At 39.5% G+C, this 23,379-nt stretch overlaps 2 long non-coding RNA genes across 2 annotated transcripts; both read right to left on the bottom strand.

Moving 5' to 3' along the window:
* Nucleotides 1–1,412: 1,412 nt before the first annotated feature.
* Nucleotides 1,413–8,294, bottom strand: LOC148133355 (uncharacterized). Its single transcript, XR_015746692.1, has 2 exons — nt 8,123–8,294; nt 1,413–6,225 (listed from the first exon to the last, which is right to left on the bottom strand). It is a non-coding gene; the product is annotated as an uncharacterized LOC148133355 (long non-coding RNA).
* Nucleotides 8,295–10,288: 1,994 nt separating this feature from the next.
* LOC148133354 (uncharacterized) lies at nt 10,289–20,029 on the bottom strand. Its single transcript, XR_015746691.1, has 2 exons — nt 16,526–20,029; nt 10,289–11,958 (listed from the first exon to the last, which is right to left on the bottom strand). It is a non-coding gene; the product is annotated as an uncharacterized LOC148133354 (long non-coding RNA).
* Between the last annotated feature and the right edge of the window lie 3,350 nt (nt 20,030–23,379).

Genomic DNA, 23,379 nt, shown 5'->3' with positions numbered 1-23,379 from the left:
TCACAGAACCAGAGATAACTTTACCTGCTTAGCCTCTAAGCTTGGTTGAATTTTTTGGTCCTGAATTTTGGTGAACTTGTGATAACTTTTTCATGCCTTTGAAATGCCCAACATTTTATCAAATAATGTCCTGGAAGCCAATAACAACTGAACCAACTCCACTGAGAATGATTTAGTACTATTTCCCACTAGTCACTATTACAATCCAACTTATTTCTAATTTGTAACATACTGAAAACATTAATAATGTGACCAAGACCTGGAATTGTGAAATGCCCTTAATTGGGACTTATTTGATTGAATGTAACAACCTGTTGACTAACCTCGCAGAAGCAGCCCTAAAACGATTCTTGCTAAGAAGCAATCCCAGGAGAGAAACCTTCATTTACAAGAGACAGACCAGGGGTGGGATTCTACTGGTTTGGGCCAGTTCGCGCAAATCAGATGTTAATTTTACATCCAGTTCAGCAAACCAATAGTTCTGAAGAACAGCTGGCCCCATCCACTCCAAACCTCCCCTCCCAGGAGTCCCCACAAGGCCCATCTGGCTCCCAGGTAAGTGCCTCCTGGGAGCAAAAATGGGGTGTTGGGTGAGTCTGGTGCCCCCCCCCATTTTTGTTCCCAAAAGGTTCCAGGAAGGCTTGCTAGGCCAAAATTGGGGTACGGGGGGGTCTGGCACCACTCCCCCACCCCGTTTTTGCTCTCCAGGGAGGCTTGCTAGGCCAAAAACACCCCCACCACCACACCCTACTTTTGCTCCTAGGAGGCTCCAGGGAGGTTTGCTAGGCCCCGTTCTGGGCCTAGGAGGCTTCCCTGCAGCCTCCTGGGAGCATACCAGTCATCTAGTATGCCTGGATTCAGTGTTTAGCCCAAATAATATTTGGAGTTAATACAGTATTGATTACTGCCTTGGGAATGTTTTATTTTTATTGTTTATGTATTTGTCAAAAGCTTACAATATAACAGAAACAAGAATAAACATAAGTTTAAATACAAGAAATAGGAACTAATAATTGGGGACAATAGGACAGGGATGGTAGGTACGATTGTGCGCTTATGCATGCCCCTATGTTCTGGGTAAACAAAACTATGTAGTCTCCTAAAACTGTTGGAGCCAATTTTCTTTCTTTATTCCATATCCTCCTCTTCGAAACAAATAAGTTACTCTGCCTTTTCATTCCAGGCTTAGTGTGGTAAGTTCAGAGTGGATTTTGTAGAGAACAGCTAGGTCTCATTCATTTGTTCAATTTCAGAGCATACATTACACAATTTCCAAAGCACAATTCAGACTAGTAGTTTGCTTAGCTGCTGCTTCATTACTTCTATTGCTGTCACAACCTTTATGGAGTTGTTGGAAGAAATATCCTTCTGGGTTCAGTTCTAAGTGGGGAAGAAAGACATTGGAAACATGGTGACTGCTTGGAAAGATGGTTTAATGGTGGACAGGATCACATGCCTTGAAAGAAGGGAAAAGGGCTGAAATGCTGAGTCCCTTAGTTATATACCCTCTGTTGGGCCCCACCTTAGTGTTTCCTGCTCCTGTGCAAGAAATGTATGCCATTGGCTGTCAGACTCCCAGGGGCAGGGGTCTCAGCTAACTTTGTAGGCTTTGTCTGGACCACATGGCTTCACCTGATTGCTGGCTGATGCAATCTTCCCAGGCCAGGTGGTGAGATGGGCAGAGGGCTTTGTTATGTAGAATATTCTGGCCCAGGCTTTAATGGCCCGCACATTAACAAAAATGGGGGTGAGCTGCTTCTGAGGTGAGTTTCTGCTTCTGAGTTTCTATTCTTTTTAGGGGAAATATTCTGCCTTTTTAATATTTCATTTTTCTAGGAGAGGGGTGGGTGCTAACTTCCTACAATCCCTCATTTTTTTTCAAAACACATGAGTGGGATACACATATTTTGACAAAAGATTAAAAGGTGATTAGATCAGGAAGACTTGATGGGTGCTTTTAATTTTTCTGATGCAAAGGGGGAGGCATTGATAAAGAGGCAACAGAAAAGGATTCCTTCAGTGGCTCCCAAAAGCTTTCAACCATGAAGGTCTAGCAGCTTGGGAAAAGTTCTGGATTTTTTTTTACAGTATCCAATTTTTCATGTCAATTAATTTTCAGATGTTTGATGTACTTTTTTGTGAGCTTACAGTCAGGTTGTAAGCATAAGCCCCTACATTCTTCACAGCCATGGTTTGCCTTTAAATTACAGGCTGCCCATTTCCAAGAGATGATTACTAAACCTACCTAGCTCTTAGCTTCCAGGGTTTGTGAGCCAAACTGAGGTTAGCAAGTGTGCTATCCAGGCTATTTAGTATTTTTAAAATTACAAACAATGAGCCCTGGGACATCTACTCGTGAGACCAGTGCAACATATCCTGCTTTACTGGGCAACTGATCAGCATCATTTATGAGTCACAGTCAGGGCTTGAAGTTTGGAGATCTCTTTTCTACTATTTCTTCAAGTGAGGGAATTGCCTGAGGGGGATGCCCCCTTCCCACATGGAATTAGCAGGGAGATATGACTGCTTGGGCCTTAATGGCACAGAGCAGCAAACAAAAAACAAAACAAAAAAACACATTAAAAAAGGAAGCTAGCAGCAGCTTTGTGTGGAGGTAGGTGAAGGGGGTAACCTCTGTCTAATTCTGAATGGGGTGTCTCTCTGTGTGTGCTTGTGTATGCAGCTATTTTTACAATACAAGTAATACAAACATGGTCAATTTTCCCTCCCACCAGACAGAAGTCCAAGGTGTTCAGAACTTTCTAAGCCAGCCACTCCTAAATACAATCCTTACATGAGTACATTAGACTGATTACAATATAAATGATACAAGAAAGAAAACATTACAATGAATTTCCACCCTCCCCCCATAATCTTTCTGTCTTCTGGGGATTGAAAAGAGTTTTTTAGTATTTTACTGGTCCATCTCAGGGTCCTCTCTTTCGTGTCTTTGGCTTGGCCTGGTGGTATGGGTGGTCAGTCAGGCTTGGGAAGATCTGCTCCACTCTGGTTGCTGTAATAACTTTCAGTGGAGGACTGGATCCAAACCCAATTCTTTGGCTCCAATGAATGGAATATCTCCTCTGGGGGCAGTATCTGTTTCCACATGTTGTAGGGCTGAAAAACAGAAGAACAAGGTCTCCTCCCCCCTTTGCTAGGTAATCTTACCAGGAAAGGCCTTGTTTGCAGGATAAGAGTTGGTGGGAGGGGGGGTAGATAGCTTGCAGGCAGGTTTGAGGGGGAAAAACAACACATTGTTGCAGTTACTAAACAGATAAATTAGTTTCAACAAAATGGAGACAAAATAGATGAGAAAGGGAAAAAAATAGATTCACATGCTTTAGGGGAAAAAATGAACAGGTAAAATCATTTAAACACACAGTAAATGCAAGGATGAAACTTTTCTTGTAAATGAACTTAAAACATTTGCTAATAACCTTGGGCTTTTCTTAAAAGCTCAGAGAGGAAAGAAAACTGTGTTCTTCACTCTGTCCAGCTAGCCAGGCTAGACCAGGCTAGACCAGGAGAATACGTTTTCTCTCAGGGCTTTTAATAATTTATAGCGATTTAATTTTTTCCTTTTTTTTCCTCAATTGGAGATATTTTACAGTTACAATTACCTTGTGTACCTTTGTGTAAGCACAAAGACTTACATACACATATACATGCAAAGTCAAGAAAAGAAAACAGAAAAGGAAAACAGAATTGTTAGGTTTACACACACTGATCATTCCCACCATAAATCTCAGTTAAATTAGGGAAGGCACAAATCTTAAGGAACAAACCACATGGTTACATAGAAGACAGAGAAAGAGATAAACAAACAAAACCCCATGTGATCCTGTTTTATATATATTGCCCTTTTCTTTTAAGTATAATTTTATTTATCCAAGTTTGTCTTCCTGTGTTATCCCTCAGCAAAGCCCATTTCCTACAATTTTTCCCCCTTTTTTCCAGTTCATGCCAGTCAGGACTGGCATCTGCCACTCGTTCCATGCTTCGAGCAAATCTCCTAAGGGGGTTCTGCCCAGTGGTGGGATTCAAATAATTTAACAATCGGTTCTCCCAAACTGGCTGAATCCCACCATGTTTCTTCCTGTCGCTTTTGAACTGTTGCTTCCCGTGCTCCCTCTCAGATGTGGGGCTCACTTTGGCTCAGTCAGATTCGACAAAAAAAAACACCTTCAGCCTCCCATGGTTTTCAGACAAAAAACGTGTCTGAGGGGACTCCTGTTCCCTTATGGAGTACAGACGCCCCTTCAGCTGCCATGGTTTTGGATCCCTTTCTGATCCAGGAGGACCCACACCTTCCTCAGTAGTACTGGCACTTCCTTCTGCTCCCCCCCCCCTCCCGTGCTTCCAGGATCAGGCTTTGCTTTTGGGCACAGGACAAAATTAAAACAACAAAATTTCCTTCCCCCCCCTTCAATCACAGCCCACTAGGCTTTCCCTCTTGTATACAGTAGGTCCCACACTCTGATGCCCCCCCTTGCTTTTCCTGTCCTATCGGTCATGGCTCTGTGGAGCTAGCAACAGGCAAGAGTGTGGCTAGAGGTCAAACAAAAAAATGAGATCCAGCTGCTGTCCAAGGATGAAGCCATTCACACACACACACTCTTCTTCCTTCCCTACCAAAAGGTCCTGTACTCTGGCAAACCCCCCATGCTCTCCAGACTGTTGATCTTTCTGCAGTTAGGAAATGCACAGAGGAAACAAGATCCAGTTGTATTTGGGAGAAGGACCCTCTCTCACATACACATGCAGGTATACACATATTTCCCATGCTTTTCTATGCTTTAAAATTAAAATTTATAGGTACTCACCTTCTTTCCAGGCAGCCTTTGAGCTCAACACTCAAAACCCCTTTAAAACCTTTTTTCCAAATGGCCAAGGTCCAGGAAAACTCACCCACAGACTCAATGGATCTACTTGCCGGCAAGGGAATCTTATCTGGGCCTGGTACTGTCCTCAAATACCACAATCCGTTTCTTACTATGCTACAAAGCCCCTGTTCATGCAAACAAGCTAACTTCACTGCTAATGTGGGCTGCCTCTTGCCCACACCCTCTTATTTTCCTGGGTGACCTCAATCTACCTCTTATAAATTGGACCCTAAATGAATGTGCTGTACATCTGAACCCATACATGCAGTCCTGTACAATGCCATTACTACACTGGGACTGGATCAATTAGTAACTAATAACACTAGACTCAATAACTGCCTCGACCTTATCTTCTGCAACAGCTCAAACTCAATATATGGCCTACAAATACAAGAACACTTTTCAAACAGTGACCACAGTATGATAGACTTTTGTCTCAATTTACGCCCTCACAAAGAGGATCATAATGATGGATCCCCAAAATACAACTTCAAAAAAGCCAACTATGATCTCATAGATGCTGACCTATCATCCCTTGATTGGCACATTCTGTTCTCTAGTTGTAATACTACAGAAGACCATTATAATGCATTCTTGTTTGAACTTGAAAGAGTCATTAAACTATATGTACCATTAGTAACCCTCAAAAACAAACCAAAAAAACAAATTACCCATAACAATAAAGAAACTTCAATTTAAAAAAAAATCACGATGGCGTAAAAACAAAACTAGCTATGTAGCAAACTTTAAAAACCAATACAACATCTGATGCCGACAGATAAAGGCAGAATGCACAAATTACCACTGTAAGCAAGAGGAAAACCTCCTACATACAAAATCCAACCGCCCCTTCTACAATTTTGTAAACACCAAACTTAAAGTCTCAAGAACCATCCCACCCCTAAAACGACCAATGGGAAAGACTGCAACGATGAAGCCCTTAAGGCCAATCTCTTTAACACATTCTTCAGTTCAGTCTTTGTAAACAGCAATGGTTCATGCTCCACTTCCTAGTCGTACCATAACTAACTGTAATGACCTACTATATATTGACTTTACAGAAGAGTATGTAAAAAAGGCATTACGTAACCTAAAACCATCCCTATCTATTGGCCCTGATGGATTATATGCATACTTCTTAAAAGTATTATATATGAGATATCATTCAGAACCAGCTCCTTACCAAACCTATGGTCCTTAGCTACAGTCATACCTATCTTCAAAAAAGATGACCCCAGCCTGGTTGAAAACTACAGACCAATCTCACTGTGTTGTGTCACGTGCAAAGTCATGGAATCAATCATTAACCAATTCATCACCCCACTTAGAGTCAAAGAACCTACTCTCCAAAAAACAATTTGGTTTCAGGAAAAAATTGTCCTGCAATCTTCAACTCCTACACTGCAAAAACATATGGACTACTCTACTTGACCAGGGTAAAGCTATAAATGCAATTTATATAGACTTCTGGAAAGCCTTTGATTTAGTGGTACATGACAAACTACTGTTAAAACTAACCTCTTACGGCATTTCCGGATCCCTTCATAAGTGGATTACTGTGTTCCTGTCAAACAGGCAACAAATAGTAAAAAATAGGGAGTGCTATATGAAACCCTGCTCCAGTTAACAGCGGTGTCCCCCAAGGCCACACTCTTTATACTCTATATAAATGACCTTTGCGATCACCTTGCAAGCAACTGTGTCCTCTTTGCAGGTGACGTAAAACTATTCAACACCACCGACAATGCTACTGTGCTTCAAAGTGACCTTGATTATGTATCTAAATGGTCAAACAATTGGCAACTGCAAATCTTGACCAACAAATGCTCTGTTCTACACATTGGTAAAAAAAAAATCAGTACACCAAATACAAACTAGGCGGATATGACCTTGTTGATGATCCTCACTCTGTCAAGGACCTTAGAGTTCTCATATCAAATGACCTAAGCACCAGAGCTCACTGTAACAGCATTGCCAAAAAGGCATTAAGAGTTGTAATTCTAATCTTACAAAGCTTCTCCTCCGGAAATATCGAATTGCTAACTAGAGCACACAAAACTTTTGCTAGACCAATACTCAAATACAGCTTTTCAGTCTGGAATCTGCACTGCATATCAGACATTAATACAATTGAGCAAGTCCAGAAGTATTTCACTAGAAGAGTACTGCACTTCTCTGCTCGCAATAGAATACCCTGTATCACCAGGCTTAAGATTTTGGGCTTGGACAACCTTGAACTACGCCGCCTAAGGTTAAATTTAAGCATAGCACACAAAATTATCTGCTACAATGTCCTTGTTGAGGTAATTCCCCGTTAGGAGAATGAGCGCATACAGGGAGATGTATTTGAGAGAAGTGTTTGAATAATACACACAAAGTACACAGATACACTGTACAGTAAATGTAGGTTTTTACTTCCAGAAAGTTTAAGCAAAGTCCAAAATAAGCAATCCAAAGTCATTCACAAGTTAAATCAGTCAGTTTTCAATCCAGGGATAATCCAAATATCAAATTCCAGTGTCAAAAACAGTTCAGTATCAGACTTACATTAAATCCAGTAATATCAGTCAATTAGAAGAAATGGAGCAACGGCAATACTTTCTAACAGAAGGAAACAGAGACGGAGACACACTCTCTTCTGAGATTAAGACTAAAACAATCCAGGTTTCTGACTCCATCTTATGGCCGTTTGAGAAACCACACCTAATTACAGTTTTGCATTTTCTTAAAGATACAGTTTTAAAATGTTTATCCTGGTTTATATATATTTCTAACCCAAATAGCTGTTAGGTGACCCATATTCCTAACGTTTTCCCCTTTTGGGTAAGACAATATATACAACCTTACATTCTAAGTCCATAATCTTCACAGCATGCCTTATGCTTTATAGAGCCTTGGGCCTTTGTAAAATGATCTGCTATATTGTTTTCTGATATACAGTATTCTAGCCTAATCATCTTACTTTGCACACATTGTCTCACATTTAAATATCTTAAATCTGTGTGTTTCGTTCTTGTTTTAACAGCAATATTTGAAGCCATCTGTATTGCTGATTGGTTATCTTCGTAAATAACAATGGGATCTTTTACATCAATTCCCATATCAATTAATAATTGCTTATACAAAACTAAATCTGTACATAATAAAGACAAACATGAGAATTCAGCCTCCATTGTTGACAAACTTAGATGTTTCTGTCTAATAGATCTCCATCCAATCAATGCTTTTCCCAATAATACAGCAGTACCTGATGTAGATTTTCGTGTATTTATGTCTGTAGCAAAACTTGCATCAGCATATGCAGTCAAATTCAGTTCATCTTTTGGCTCCAAATACAATGCATAATGCATTGTTTGTTTCAGATATCTTAATACATGTTTAGCAGCTTGCCAGTGCCTTTCAGTTGGCTCAGCGTTAAATCTCACTAATTGATTAACACTGTATGCCAGGGGTCCCCAACCACCGGGCCGCGGACCGGTACCGGTCCGTGGATCACTCTGTACCGGGCCGCAAAGAAAATAAAATAAAAAATGGCGGCTTTCTTCCCCTTCGGTGAATGCTGCTGGGATCAGGGATCAAGGACACAAATGAAAGAAGGGGAGGGAGGAAGCAACCAAAGCCTGTCCTGCTCTCCAGCTCAGCGGCTTGGTTTCCTCCCGCCTCGTTCCTCTCTCAGTCGCTCTCTCGCTCCTCCACCAGCCCAGGAAGAAACTGCTTCAAAGGAGCCAGCAGGGTGGCTTTTCCTGTCGGCGCAGCTTCCCCAAAGCGCCCGTTCACCCCCACCCCGCCGCCAATCAATCCAGGTTCAATCCAGTGCTCCGTTCTGCCTGCCTGCCTGCCTTCGTTTCTGGTAGTTTCGGAGCAGCTTCGGCTGAGAATAATAACTATTCGCCTCTTTTACTCAGTCAAAGCTGCTCCGAAACTACCAGAAACCAAGGCAGGCAGGCAGGCAGAACGGAGCACTGGATTGAACCGCGGGCGGCGGGGCGGGGCAGGGGTGAACGGGCGCTTCGGAGGAGCTGCGCTCCGAAACCACCAGAAACGAAGGCAGGCAGGCAGAACGGAGCACTGGATTGAACCGTGGGCGGCGGGGTGGGGGTGAACGGGCGCTTCGGAAGAGCTGCACTGACAGGAAAAGCCACCCTGCCGGCTTCTTTGAAGCAGTTTCTTTCTGGGCTGGTGGAGGAGCGAGAGAGCGACTGAGAGAGGAACGAGGCAGACACCTGAGGGGTGAGGCTGAGGGAGGGAGGGAGACACCTGAGGGATGAGGCTGAGGGAGGGAGGGAGACACCTGAGGGATGGGGCTGATGAAGGCAGGGCCGAGAGGGGCTTCTCAGCCGTCCTGCAGGGACTATCTGTCGCTCAGGGTTGCAATGAGGAGGCATTGGCGTTCCCTGAACTTGGTGGTTTGCTGGCAGACGTTTTATTACCCAACTAGGTAACAACATCAGATGTTACCTAGTCAGATAATGAAACGTCTGCAAGCAAACCACCAAACTCGGACTCTCCCCGGTCTTTGAAAAAGTGTTTCTGCGTGAAACTGGTCCCTGGCACAAAAAAGGTTGGGGACCACTGCTGTATGCAATATCTGGCCTTGACCAATTACTGAGATAAGATAAACTACCAATCAAGGACTGATAAATGTTCTTATCAAAAACAGGACTTTGAACATCACTATGGCTAAACTCCTGGTGTTTTAGCCGGTTTACAAAGTTCCATTTTAAAACTTTTTAGTAATTGGTTAATTTTATCTGCCTGTGAGATCTTGTATCCTCCTCTAGTTCTATCTATCTTTAAACCAAAATATTGTTTGATTTCTCCTAATTGTTTTATCTTAAATTCCTTTTCCAAAAGGATCCACACCCATTTGCATTCTGATCCAAGTGACCCCGAGAGCACCCAAATGGCCTCAAGAGTTCTCAGGAAGAGTGCTTATGACCAGATGATTGAAAAGAAATATGATCCTTCCAGTGGCGGATTAAGGCTCATGGTGCTCTAAGCACTGACAAATCTTGGTACTGTACAAATGAAGCCAAGCTTACACTACATAAAAGTTTTTATGGTGCCCCCTTTGGGCCTGGTGCCCTAAGCACGTGCTTAGTCTGCTTAATGGTTAACATACCATTGGATCCTTCCAACCACCACCACCATCTTGCTAGAATTAATGCAACTCTTGGATGAAAAGCAAAACCTCTTCTTTCTCAAGGAAATAAACAGTCCAGTTACCTTTTGAACAAGCACCTTTGAGACAGCTATGACCTGGAGACTGAGACTCCACAGACATTCTTTATAAGATTTAAAAGATTAAGCTTTTAAAAAGTTTCTTTGACCAATTTTTCTGTGCTCACTGACCCATCACTTACTACTTAGCAAGATCAAGTAGAGTTGGTATCCTTTCCCCCCCCCAAGATGGCTGCGCGCATGGATGCTGCAGCTGGCTGCTCCTTCTTTCAGTGTATGGTGTATATGATTCTGTGTGTGTTTTGGATTCTTTCCTTGATTGAATCCTGTGGGGCAAGGTTCATCTATAGTTGGCAAGCCTTGCTACAAATTGGACTGAAATATGAAAAGGCTATTATGGATGATTTTATACATTCTGATAACATACCGAAGGAGGCAGTTAGGACCCTGGGGGAGCCATGGATCACTATCCCTGTAGGAAGGAGGAAGAGGCAGAGAAAGAGGAAGAGGAAGAGAGGATGCCATGTTGGGGTTTTCTTTAGGCTGAGTAACTTTCCACACAAGCCTTCAATTCCAAGTATATTTCTTACCAATGCAAGATCTCTGACTAACAAAGTTGATGAATTAAGGCTACAGATTGCAAAGACTAAATTCATCAAGAACTGCGTTTTGCTAATCACAGAAACTTGGCTTCATTCACTCATTCCAGATGCACCTGTTCAGCTGGAAGGCTACATAGCTCACCGGCAGGACAGGAATAGAGATTCTGGCAAGAGCAAAGGCGGAGGTTTAAGCCTATAGTGTGAACAAAAGCTGGTGTATCAATACAAAGACTGTAGAGAGCCACTGCTCCATGGATCTGGAGTATATAACTCTTAAATGCAGACCCATATATCTTCCACAGGAATTCAGCATGGTTTTGATTACTGCAGTCTATATCCCACCTGGTGCCAATACTACCATAGCTTTGGGATTCTTGTATAACATTGTTAGTAATCAGCAGAATAAGTATCCTGATGCTGTACATATCATAGCGGGGGACTTTAATCAAGCTGATTTAAAAGGAGAGCTCCCTAAATTCTATCAGCATGTTAAGTGTGCTACTAGAGGAGCAAACTTATTGGACAAAGTATATACCAACATCAAACATGGCTATAAGGTTATACAATTACCACATTTGGGACAATCAGACCATATGTCACTACTTTTAGCACCAGCATACATCCCTCTTAGGAGACGGGCTTTGCCGATTATAAAGACAGTGAAATCTTGGCCAGAAGATGCTTCCCAACAACTTCAGGATTGTTGTGAGAACACAAATTGGGACATCTTTTACCACCCTGACCTAGAGGAGCACACTGCAACTGTTCTGTGCTATATCACACTGTGGATAAAAGTATTAGGATCTATCCCAATCAGAAACCCTGGATGACCAAGGAAGTCCAGTGCTTCTTGTGTGACAGGATCAAGGCCTTTATGTCTGGTGATGGGGCAAGATACAGTGTTGCCAGAGCTAATCTGAAGAAGGTATTTGGAAGGCCAAGACTGATTGTAAGAGGAAGATTGAGGATTATTATTATAGCAATAACATGAGGCAGGTATGGTGAGGGATTCAAAAAATTACCAACCATTAACCGACCAATGTCATTCCTGCTGAAGGGGATGCTTCATTGGCAGAGGAACTGAATCATTTCTTTGCTCGCTTTGAGGTGAGCTGGAAAGCTGGTTAGTTGGGTGGGGAAGGAGTGGGATTTTGCAGTATCCTTCCCCTGCCAGCCCACCAAGCCATACCCACCAAGCCATGCACACACCCCAAGCCACACCCACAGAAATAGTAGTAAATTTTTTTGAATCCCACCACTGTAATAGCCTAAGTGTATTTGGAACAAAGCTGCTTGAAACAGTCAACTTTTTTTAAAAACAAATTTTATTAATTTTCAAAGACAATACACAAACAAACAAAACATAAAACGTAAGAACATAAAACATCTTTTTTAAAAACTGCTTATTAAGTTTTAACAAAACAAATAAAACATCTTGTTTAAGTACAGCATAGTTCCAAATTATCACATTTCCATACAAACACAATTTAATATGCATCTTGTGTATTCAACTTCATATCTTATTACTTTTTCCAAGTTCTCACTATTTTTCCCTTTACTTTTATTCAATTTTATTCATTAAACTTATACTTTCATCTGTCTTATTTACAATTTCATATGTTCTCATCCAACATTCTTAATTCTCAATAAACAAATATAAACAAACAAAACACGTAACATGAAAACATAAAACTTCTTTTTAGAAAGCGGCTTATCCCCGGGTTACATCTTTTTGTACAGACATAAATCAAAATCATGCTCACCTTATATACTATTTCATATCTTATTTAACATTCTATATTTTCTATATGTCTTCTCCCCTCTTTTCACTCTCTTAATTCTATTTTATTTACTTCATCTCAATTTAAATCATTATACTTGTATCTTTTGTCCGTTCTTTTTCAATTATCTATTTATCTTTTCTCTTTAATACAAAAATTTTCCTGTAATCACTGCTTGAAGTATGACGCCTTTCTATCTTTCCCCCAAATTTAACACTTAAAATAATACATAATTTCCATTCTGATTCTGCTTAGTACATTCTACATAACATTTTAAAATAAAAAACATAATAAGCTTATAGTATAGTAAAAACAATGTTCCATAACAAATTAATTAATTAAACTATATTATTAAATCTTAGACATTTTACACATTCCCTACAATATTCTATTAACACATAAAATATTCCAATTTTCTAACTCTATTTCAAATACAAATACAATACAATCTTATGTACTTTTGCAGAATCTATTTTTAAATTGTATTTTACCCTTTGTCTCTAAAAAACCCTGTTTTTTAACATCTTGTTTTAAGCCTTTATAACTTCTCTTCCCTTTTCCCCTCCTTTCTTGTCGAATCTAGCCTTTTTACCCCCCCCCCCGCCATCTCTCAATCTCCACCCTCTTAGTCTCCCCTCTCTGTTGTATTCCTCTTTTCTGTTGCTTTCTGACATTATATCGATTTTTCACCTTATTTTCCCTTTCTTGATTGTTTTTTTAAATCTTGAATTCTCCATTTTCTTTCCCCTTTTTCCCTTTTCTTCCTCAACTAAAATTATTTGTCCATTAAAGATGGCTTCTTCTTCATCCCAGCTTTCTTGTTGCTGTATTTCCTGATAAGTAGAAATCGCCATTTCTAAGAAGTGAAAAACAGATCCAGAAGAGCCCTTGCCTTCTTGTTCCTCTTCTTTTAGCTTTTTAAATTCCATTTTCAATTCTTCCACAGATAATGCCATTGTGAGGTGTGTTTTTTTAAACAATCCAAATGTTTTTAGTCTTTCAAAAGATAGTTTGCAAAAGTCCCAAAGTCATCCAGCAATTAAAATCAACACAAACTGAAACTTCCGGTTTGTCGGCTTCGCGAGCGGCAGGGATTTGCGAAGCTGCGCGATCCCTGCCGCGCTAGCCGTTTTTGGGGCTCCGACCCAGACGGGTACAGAGCTAGGCTGCCCTGCAGGGGCAGCTGAAGGTAGGGGGATCCGGAGAAGGGACTGGGGTGTTGCAGACCCCCTCCCCGGCCGGCAGAACCCCTTTTCCCAGGACGGGTGCAGCGGCGGTCTGTAATGGCCGCCACAAAGAAGCTGGCAGCCGGGTAAGAATGCGCAGGAGGAAGTGGAGAAAGTGCTTGAGAGGAGAAAGTTTTTCTTGGCTCCTAGGACTCTAAGACATATTTAATAAAATTCCTGAAAAGTATGACTTTCTGAATAATACCTGCCAGAAGAGGAAAAAAGCGGCTGTTTGAAGGTGCTGAAAGGATAGCTTTCCCTCTTTTCCTACGGAATAAATAACTGGATATTAAGAAACCTATTTTTTTTAGGTGAAAATTGGTTTTAAGCGATGAGTGGGAAGAGAGAGGATTAAAAAGAAAATATTTGTATGCTAAGACTTTGTTGGAGCAGATGCCTTAAGGATTTGAAGACTAGAATATATTGTAATAAGATTTTAAACAGATTTGGACTTTCTTTCTCTTTGATTGATATTACCCCAGAAGGAGAAAGTGAGAACTCTGCCTTGGTTTGGACTGATTGATAACTTTGGGACTGCTTTATCTTTTTTATTTTCTTTTGAATATTCTGGTTGTTGTAAGAAGAAAGAAGGAGAAAAGAAAGAAAAGATTTATAATGGCTCTTTCTGTTGAGGAACTAAGAAAAGAATATGAACAAGCAAAAAAAAATGGTAAAGATGGTGTGGAAGAAGCTTTCCTTTTCTTAGAAATGGCGCTTACTAATTATCAACAAACATTACAACAGATGAAGACAGCAGAGGAACAAGAAAGAAAGGAAGGAGCCATCTTTAATGAATCTCAGAATTTGATCCAGAAAGAAGGAAGAGAGAAAGAAAAGAAGAGAAGAGAAAAGAAGAAAACTAAAGGACTTAAGGACTTAAGATCTAAAAAAACATTTAAGAAAGGGAAAAATAAAGTGCAAAACCAATATGATGATAGTAAACAAAAGGGAAAAGGAATAAGACAGAGAAGGGAAGCCGGTAAGGCAGAGGCTAGAAGAAGGGGGGTAGAAAGGTTTGTTGGGAGAAGAAAGAAAGGGAAAAGGTGGAGAAAAGCTACAATGTTTTGAAATTAAATGGAAAAAAGGAATTTTTTATGGATAATGGATAAAGTATAATTTTTTTTAAAAAAAAAGATTTTGCAAGGTACATAAGATGAGATGCTAGTATTGCAATGGTTTAAGAGTTGATAAGAGATTAAAATGTTAAAATGTTTAAAAATGATTGGCTTTAAAACTTAATAATAGGAGAGGTTTAGAATATTGTTTTAATTAAAGAGTTTAATAAAATTATGGTATTGATGTTATTATAAAATTTTTATTATAGTATTTTTTTTTAATATTTGGATTTATTGTCTAATTATGCACTTAATTATGTTGGATGTATTAGTTAGATAGAATGTACCAAGCAAAATCTGATTGGGTATTAGATATTATTTTAAAGATTAATTTGATTAACTTAGGGGGGGAGATAGAAAGGCATCATACTCTGATTAATGATTTCAGGAGAAACTGATTTTCTTTTTTTTCATAAGGAATGAGACAAAGGGATGATAAAAAATGGACAAAAGATACAAATATAATGATTCAAACTAAGATGATTAATTAAGGTAGAATTAAGAAGTGTGAAATATGTGGAGAAGTTAATATAGAAGGCTTAGAATGGTAAATAAAATAAGTAATGATATGTAAGATGAGCATGAATATAATTGAAGTCCATGAAGAGAGAGACACCTGGGTCCAAGTTACTTTCCAAAAAGATTTTTTTTATGTTTTGTGTGTTGTGTGTATATGTCTTTTTGGGGGGGAGAATTAATAAAAACTTGTAGAAATATAGAATGAGAATAATGGTAACTAAGTCAGAAAGAAACAGATGAAATAATAATAATGATATTGAATAAGAGTAAAGAGAAGTAAAGAGAAATTGAATAAGAGGTTTTGGTATGTTATATGTTATATGGAAATGGTTTAAAACAGAATCATAATTTATCTGACTTGTTAAATTTACAATGGAAAAAGGTTTAAACATGTAATGAATAATGAATAATGATAATTTGTGTGTTTTAAAAATTAATAAAACTTGTTTAAAAAAAAAAATCAACACAAACTGTTTCATTTAGCACTTTCTTCTTTTAATACTTTCTCTTCCTGGGGTAGAGTTCAATTACACAATTCCAAAATGATTTTTTAGAAGTTTTATTGCAGTTTAGTCTCTGATCTTATAAACTCCAAGAAGTCTCCTCCAGCAAAATCTTAGTATAAATCATTTACCTCTTCCTTCCCACTTATAGCAAAAAGATTTTGATTTTTAAATATCAATGTTCAGAAATCTTTAAGGTCCCCTTGGCTTTAATTTTCAAAATTAGTTACCTTCTGTTGCCAAAGCGGCTATTTCCAATTTCCATCTGCTATCTCCGTAGGGAAGGAGAGTGGAAGAAAAAAAACTTTCCCTTTCCACTTTCATCTGCAGCTTTTTACGATCTTCTTGGGAAACAATGTATCCTTTAAAGAGCTAAATATCCAGGGTATTCAGATGTTACGTTGTCCCGGTTCAGCCAAAAACTTTCACTTTCTCAACTTCCTCCTACACAAACTTGTCCGGCTGAAAGGTTCTTTGTGGCAGCCATTGCTGACCGCCGCTCCACCGCCTTTGGAAAAGGGAGTTGAGCCGGCTGAGGAAGGGGGTTGCGATGCCCCCAGACCCCTGCCCTTGATCTCCCCTATATTCAGTTATCTCTACGGGATAACTATAGCCTCCAAATCCAGCTGGATCGGAGGCACTCCAGCGGCGAGCACAGCAGGAATCGCGCACAATCGCGAATTCCTGCCGCCGCCGAAGCCTGACAAACCGGAACTCTGAAACAGTCAACTTTTGTTTCATTTCTTAGAACAAGTATTTGCTCCAACTGTTCATCAAAACTCTTGAAATGGTTTCTTTTAGCAGAAGACTTTGAGCAACCATTTTTGAGGCTAAAACATTTGGCCTGTCCTTACTGATGATAATCTAGCACATTTCACCAATTCTGGAGATTATTTCTTTCAGAAACAGCTGATCATAAAAAATATATGGATGTAATAACTGAAAATAATGCAGGGTTATTTGAAGTGAATACCTTGCGCAAAAGAAAATGTGCCAATACTCCACAATGTCTTGAGCAAATGTCTTGAGCAAAATGTCTGTGACTTAAGAGCTTAGATAATTACAGTATATATTATCTGTATATCAGGAACCAGTTTCATTAAGTAGCAGTAAAGATACACCTTTGGATATTGTACTATACGTTCCTATAAGAATTTACCTGGCTTCTCCCTTCTTTCAATAACTAGATGATATTGATTTGCAATGGATTTAGAGCGTATCATGATGACACTCTATTTTTCTTTCATCAGGAATATGTAAAGCTGCTCATCACCTCAGAAAGATTTGTCACCACTTAAAAGCATCAATGAATTAACTAGTGCCAAGAAACAAGACCAAATCCTGAGATACTACATGGCTTTATGATTTTTAAGTCTGCCAACTAGGGGAATGGAAAAGGACGAACAGGACATCTGTGATGTAGACAAATGAGAAGAGCTTTATTCTGCGATGAGCTCATATTTCACTGAAGAAATTGGCTTCCTTAGGAAGTAAAGCAGCAGTTTCAATTCCTGCAACTGGAGTCGGGCATCCTTGTACAACAGGAGAAAATATCCACATTGATGTGAGTTTAGGATGGGTTTATGCTGATAGAAAGTAATATCAGACTCACAGCCCAAGTAAATTGTGCTGACCTTTCTCCCCTTGTTAGAAATAAAGCCGAGTGATTTCTCTAATTGGAGGAATTGACGCTTATATCAGGACAATAATTTTTCTCTCTTGTAAAAAATGAGAACTTGTTTCTTTTTTATATATATAACTGCAAACTACGCATGGCATTTACCTACTGCAGGGATACCGGAAGTACAGGTATGACTCTACAGGTATTCCTCAACTTATGACCACAAATTGAGCCCAATATTTATGTTGCTAAGTGAGAAGTTGGTTGAGTGAGTTTTGCCCCATTTTATGACTTTTCTTGCCATGGTTGTTAAGGGAACCAGTCCACAGTGTTAAATTAGTAACATGGTTCTTAAGTGCATCTGGCTTCCCCATTGACTTTGCTTGTCGGAAGCTTGCAAAAGGGGATCACGTGACCCTGCAACCGTCATAAATAGGAACGTTTCCAAGCATTCGAATATAAATCACATGATCACGAGGATGCTGCAATGGTCATAAAATGTGAAAAATGGTCATAAGTTACTTTTTTCAGTGCTGCTGTAACTTCAGTCACTAAATGAACTGTTGTAAGTTGAGGACTATCTATACTTGTGACTTGACATTTAGTAGTTGGAGCTTTGCCTGTTGCTATAAATTTAAGCAAACATAACAATGTTTGCCAGCAGAGGGGAGATACATGACTATAGCTTCATAGGATTCTTTTTTTTTTTAGTGAATGTTTTTAAGGGTATGGAATATCTTTCCAAAAGAAACTCATCTGGTGCCGCTTCATTTTATCATGTTCTGATTCGAATAGTTTTATCCTATTTTTAAAAAAAAGTTACGGAAAACATTTTTAGGCCCTACATTAAGAACATGATCATTGCCAAAATATTTAGGTTTCTTTTTTGGGAGGCTAGTGAAGTTGCTTTTCATCTGAATATTTTGGCCTTTTAGCTTTTATCATTATAGTGTTCTAGCTAACACTTCTTATATAAGCTAGAGCAGGGGTCACCAACCAGTGGGTCACTGGTAGGCCGTGAGAAAATTTTGGTGGGCAGCAGAGAAATCTTGACCCCAGAGAACACCCCCAAAGCAATTAATTCAGGCTGCACAGAAACTCAAGGCTGCTCAGCCCACATGGCCCACGGTAACCCTCCCTGCCCACTCACTCCTTACCCAGCAAACTTGTCTCCTAAGTTGCTATTTTTCCTTTTTCCGACCATCATCTGTTCTGCTGTGCCGGGAGATTTAGATTAGCTAGGAAGCAGGAAATGGTTGGATTTCTTGCTTTCTAGCTAAGCACAGCCGGACCTCCCTTAGGATTGAAGGTTTGCTTGCAAGCAAATTCAGTGCAGACTCACGGCAAGCAAATTTGAGAGGCTGAGCTAGCCGATGGCAGATAGATCACTGAATGATTCTGTGAGCAACTCAATCTGCCTGCTTTGCCTGATTTTGGATAAAAGTTGCTTTTTTTATTAAAAAAAAAATCAATATTTACATACATGGTGTGTTGTGAGTTAATTTTGTAAGTTTGCTTGCAAGCAAATTTTATGTGACAGACTGAGCTAGTCAATGGCAGATAGATTTCTGAATGAATCTGTGATTCTGTGAGCAACTCAATCTGCCTGCCTGCTTTGCCTGGTTTTGAGTAAAAGTTGTTCTTTTTTTAATAAAAAATTCAATATTTATATAAATATTTATAGTATTTACATACAAGCCATGCCCAGCCAGTCACATGACCACCAAGCCACACCCACAAATTAGGCCACACCCACAGAACCACTTCGTGGTCCCTGGGATCTAAAATTATGAGTTTGGTGGTCCCTGAAGTCCAAAAGGTTGGCAACCCCTGAGCTAGCGTAACCATCATGCCTTAGTAAAAATGTAAGTAAGCAAGTCAGTAAGCATGTCCTGAATTTAGTGCTATTGAGTTATACTGAATTTTAAGTGCCTCCCAGCAGAATGGACTATTTGCAATTCAGCTTCTGGTTTCTTTCTACACCCACTAATTAGATATACTGGCCTCACTGGAACAACTGGAAATGTAAAAGAGAGAAACTCCTTTTAATTATACAGCTACTTGCATCACAACAGGTGTCACTAAATTAGAGTATCTTAATCGTTTATCTCTCACAACGCATCCCCCTCTTTAAAAATTATGGAGGAACCCAAAAGAGCTTTTGTTTGCATGGGTTATAGTTACTGATATTTATCATGTGAAAAATTAAAATTGACGTATTTGCCGCCATTCTGCTTCTCATAATTGTTTGATGGCACTTTAATATTGTATTATTTTTCAAGAACCTAGAAAATAATTTTGATCTTGCAGAACACAGAGAGGGTTTGAGGAGGCACCCTAGGCCATGAACCACTCTTTTGATGCTATGTTTGAATGGAACTTCATCTGAAATAAAGGACTTTAAATTTCTGGATCTTTATTTTTCAAAAAATTGGAAATTTGCAGAGAAACGGAAAAGGATGTGTTACAATTTTATTTCTTCTTACTGATACAAAGACATTTTCCTACTTTATAGAAACCAGGAAGACATTTGTAAACTCCAACTGGTATATCTTAAGAGATTTGTCTAGGTAGCTTTATTTTCTAAATCTAAACCCTATAAACCAGGGGTCCCCAACCACCGGGCCGCGGACCGGTCCCGGTCCGTGGAGCACTCTGTACCGGGCCGCAAAGAAAAAAAAATGGCGGCTTTCTTCGCCTTCGGTAAATGCTGCTGGGATCAGGGATCAAGGACACAAATGAAAGAAGGGAGGGAGGAAGCAACCAAAGCCTGTCCTACTCTCTGGCTCAGTGGCTTCGGTTTCCTCCCGCCTCGTTCCTCTCTCAGTCGCTCTCTCGCTCCTCCACCAGCCCAGGAAGAAACTGCTTCAAAGAGCCGGGGTGGGGTGGCTTCTGTCGCCGCAGCTCCTCCGAGCGCCCGTTCACCCCCACCCCGCCCGCCCGCAGTTCAATCCAGTGCTCCATTCTGCCTGCCTGCTGCATTTCTGGTTGATTTGGAGAAGCTTCGGCTGATAAAAAGAGGCGAATAGTTATTATTCTCAGCCGAAGCTGCTCCCAAACAACCAGAAACCAAGGCAGGCAGGCAGAACGGCAGCACTGGATTGAATGCCGCGGGCGGGCGGGGTGGGGGTGAACGGGCACTTCGGGAGGAGGTGCGGCGACAGGAAAAGCCACCCCTCCCCGGCTTCTTTGAAGCAGTTTCTTCCTGGGCTGGATGTTAAGAGGTCTATCGTAGCTCTGAATGATCCCTAAACAAGGACTACAGGAGCTTCCTAGGGAAAACACACTGACTAAATGCTCCTCATTCAATTCCTGTTTTCACCAAACAGAGATAAGAGAAACATCTGCATGAAATTTTGTAGCTACACAGCTGGGCAAGACCTAGAACTAGAGAGACTGCAGTCAGGTGTCTTTAATGCGAGTTGTAGGGTAAACATAAAGTTTTGGGAATGGAAAATAGAATCTCCCCCCCCCCCTTGAAAAAGTGTTTCTGCTTGAAACTGGTCCCTGGTACAAAAAATGTTGGGGACCACTGCTATAAACAGCTTCTAATACTTGTTTCTTTTTTAAAAAAATCATTTTAAATTTGACTGTTTTTTATTTGAAAATAGGTATTCCTGCACTAAGAATCTCTACGCTTTTACATTTAATGTTTGATTTGAGCATTTTAAAACTTAAGGGTAATTTTCTTTACCTCTTAAAACATTTTACAAATGATGTAAAACAACAAGAACGTAAAAAGGGGGGGAAAGCCTCCTCAAGGAAATATTTCTTCTTAACTTTTTCTAGGTCCTGGGCTTCATATCTCAAAACTAATCACTTTTAAGCGTTCATCATTCATGTCTGTGTAATGCTGTATAGCCGATCATGTCTTTCCTAAATCTTAAATCAGGCTCCAAAGATTGCTGCGGTACAGAGAACGCCCACTTAGAATACCAACAAATTGTAAATCCAAATTAGCACGATGCAGCATCCAAAACCACCGCAATGAACCCAAATTGGAAAGATACAGAGGACACATTAATAATTCCACCCAACTGATTTGCTCCAATCGTGAAATTCCAAGCAACGCAGACTGGAAAGGAAAAAGGGAAGCACGACTAATCGATATATTTTATACACCGATAAATAATGCGAGAAGCCAACACGGGGAAAAAATTCACAAGGATGAAAATCTAAAAAACGAAACAAATATACCGAGCTTCTGTTAACGACCCCCAGTCAGCAAAGCAGGCAGGATCACATCTGCAACGGCACCGAGAGCCACCTAAATCAATTCTTCTCTTTCTTACAACCCACTCTGCTACTTAATTAATTGCGATCTATCCTGAGACCTATATCACTTTAGTTGTGCACACTTTGCTGCCCTGGGATTTCGGAAAAATGAGCTTTTATTAGAGAGAATAATCCTCTGTTTCCCCTCTGCAGGCGGCCATTGCAAGAGGAAGCGAGAGGATTTTACGACATCTCCCAGCACCCTGATAGCCTACAACTCCCATATTGCATCTGCTCACCGCCCTGCTTAACCCTTTTATTACCCTCAGCTTAACTTTCTGCCACCAAACTCCACAGTCCATTTTATCTACCGTACTATGTCTTTTCCTTTTGGTGCTAGCAGCTGGCACGGAAAAATACCTTAAAAACATTCACCTGCCGGAATCGAACGCGCACCCATGCATCTCTCTCTCTCTCACATACACACACCCCGAACAGGACTTATAAAGAAATCCCTGAGAATTTTAAGCAAAGAATATATATCATTGCGCACAAATAAGAATATTAGCAATAAATATTAGAAAATAATAATAGATCTGCAACTGCAATCATCAGAAGTTTAATCTGAATGGTTTGTATTTTTGTTATTTTTTTCTGCAAAACTTGGAAAAAAATTTATACATAATCTTGTGCTTGCACCTTGGAAAAAGAGAAGAAATTTATAGTTCTTAATTAAACCTGCTCACCCTAGCAATTCTTAAAATAGCCAACTTTCTTTTTCTGATTCAGGATATTTTTATCCTCCAATGTAGCAAAAATAAAGATTTAGAAAAAAATAATGATCTCAAATTATTTCTCTATACAGCAGAGATTATATATTCCAAATATTAGTAGGCTTTTCTACTGTTTTTCAAAGATTTTAAATTAGATAGGCCAACAAATTAGTTTTATAAACAACAAAGAAGTGCAACCTGAAACAGTATGAAACAAAATAGGTCATGAAACACATCTTTATAGAGTGGCCTTAATTGTAACTATTACTTTTTTGAAAAAATATATTTCTTATTTTTATTAAGTATCATTGCCCCTCCCAAAAGAGCCATTCCAGTTATTATAGTTTGTGCTGCAATATTCACTATTATAGGGCTAGAGATTTTCTTGACTTAGTTGCCTAATAATATAGTTACATAAGAAATGATTGGTCAATGTTTTCTAAAACAAATCCAAACATCTCAAATCAATCTAACACAATACTTAATTTTGTACAAGTAGTTGAAACATATTCACTTACTGTCCATGTAGCTTTTTCTTCCCTTTATCATTTATTTTAGTCCACGAAAGCAAAGCTGAATAGTTCTTTCTTTCTTTCTCTCCTTCCTTCCTTCCTTCCTCCCTCCCTCCCTTCCTTCCTTCCTTTCTCTTACAAAGTGCTGCCACACATCTGAGTAAAATAAAACATTTCTATTATGCTTACAATTTTAAAGCAGTTGTTTTTTTCAAACTAATATGTAATCCACAAAAAATCCAAATTCCTTGTTTTATCATAGTTAATATGTAATATAATCTCCAAAGCCAATGCATGTTTTTGGTCAAATAACAGCGGCACATTTATTTATCATAATTTTTTTAGCAGTAGTTCTTTGGTTATATTTTACTCAAAACTTCCCATAGAAACACCCAATTTCAACAGGAAAGATTTCAGTATTTCTATTAAAAAACCCTTTCAACAACTA

This window comes from Notechis scutatus, chromosome 1, assembly GCF_049901735.1.
Source record: "Notechis scutatus isolate UNSWTSFEM ecotype Mainland chromosome 1, rNotScu1.2, whole genome shotgun sequence".
NCBI lineage: Eukaryota > Metazoa > Chordata > Lepidosauria > Squamata > Elapidae > Notechis > Notechis scutatus.
Note: the sequence above shows the minus strand (reverse complement) of the source record. Positions and strands in the feature narration are given on the sequence as shown.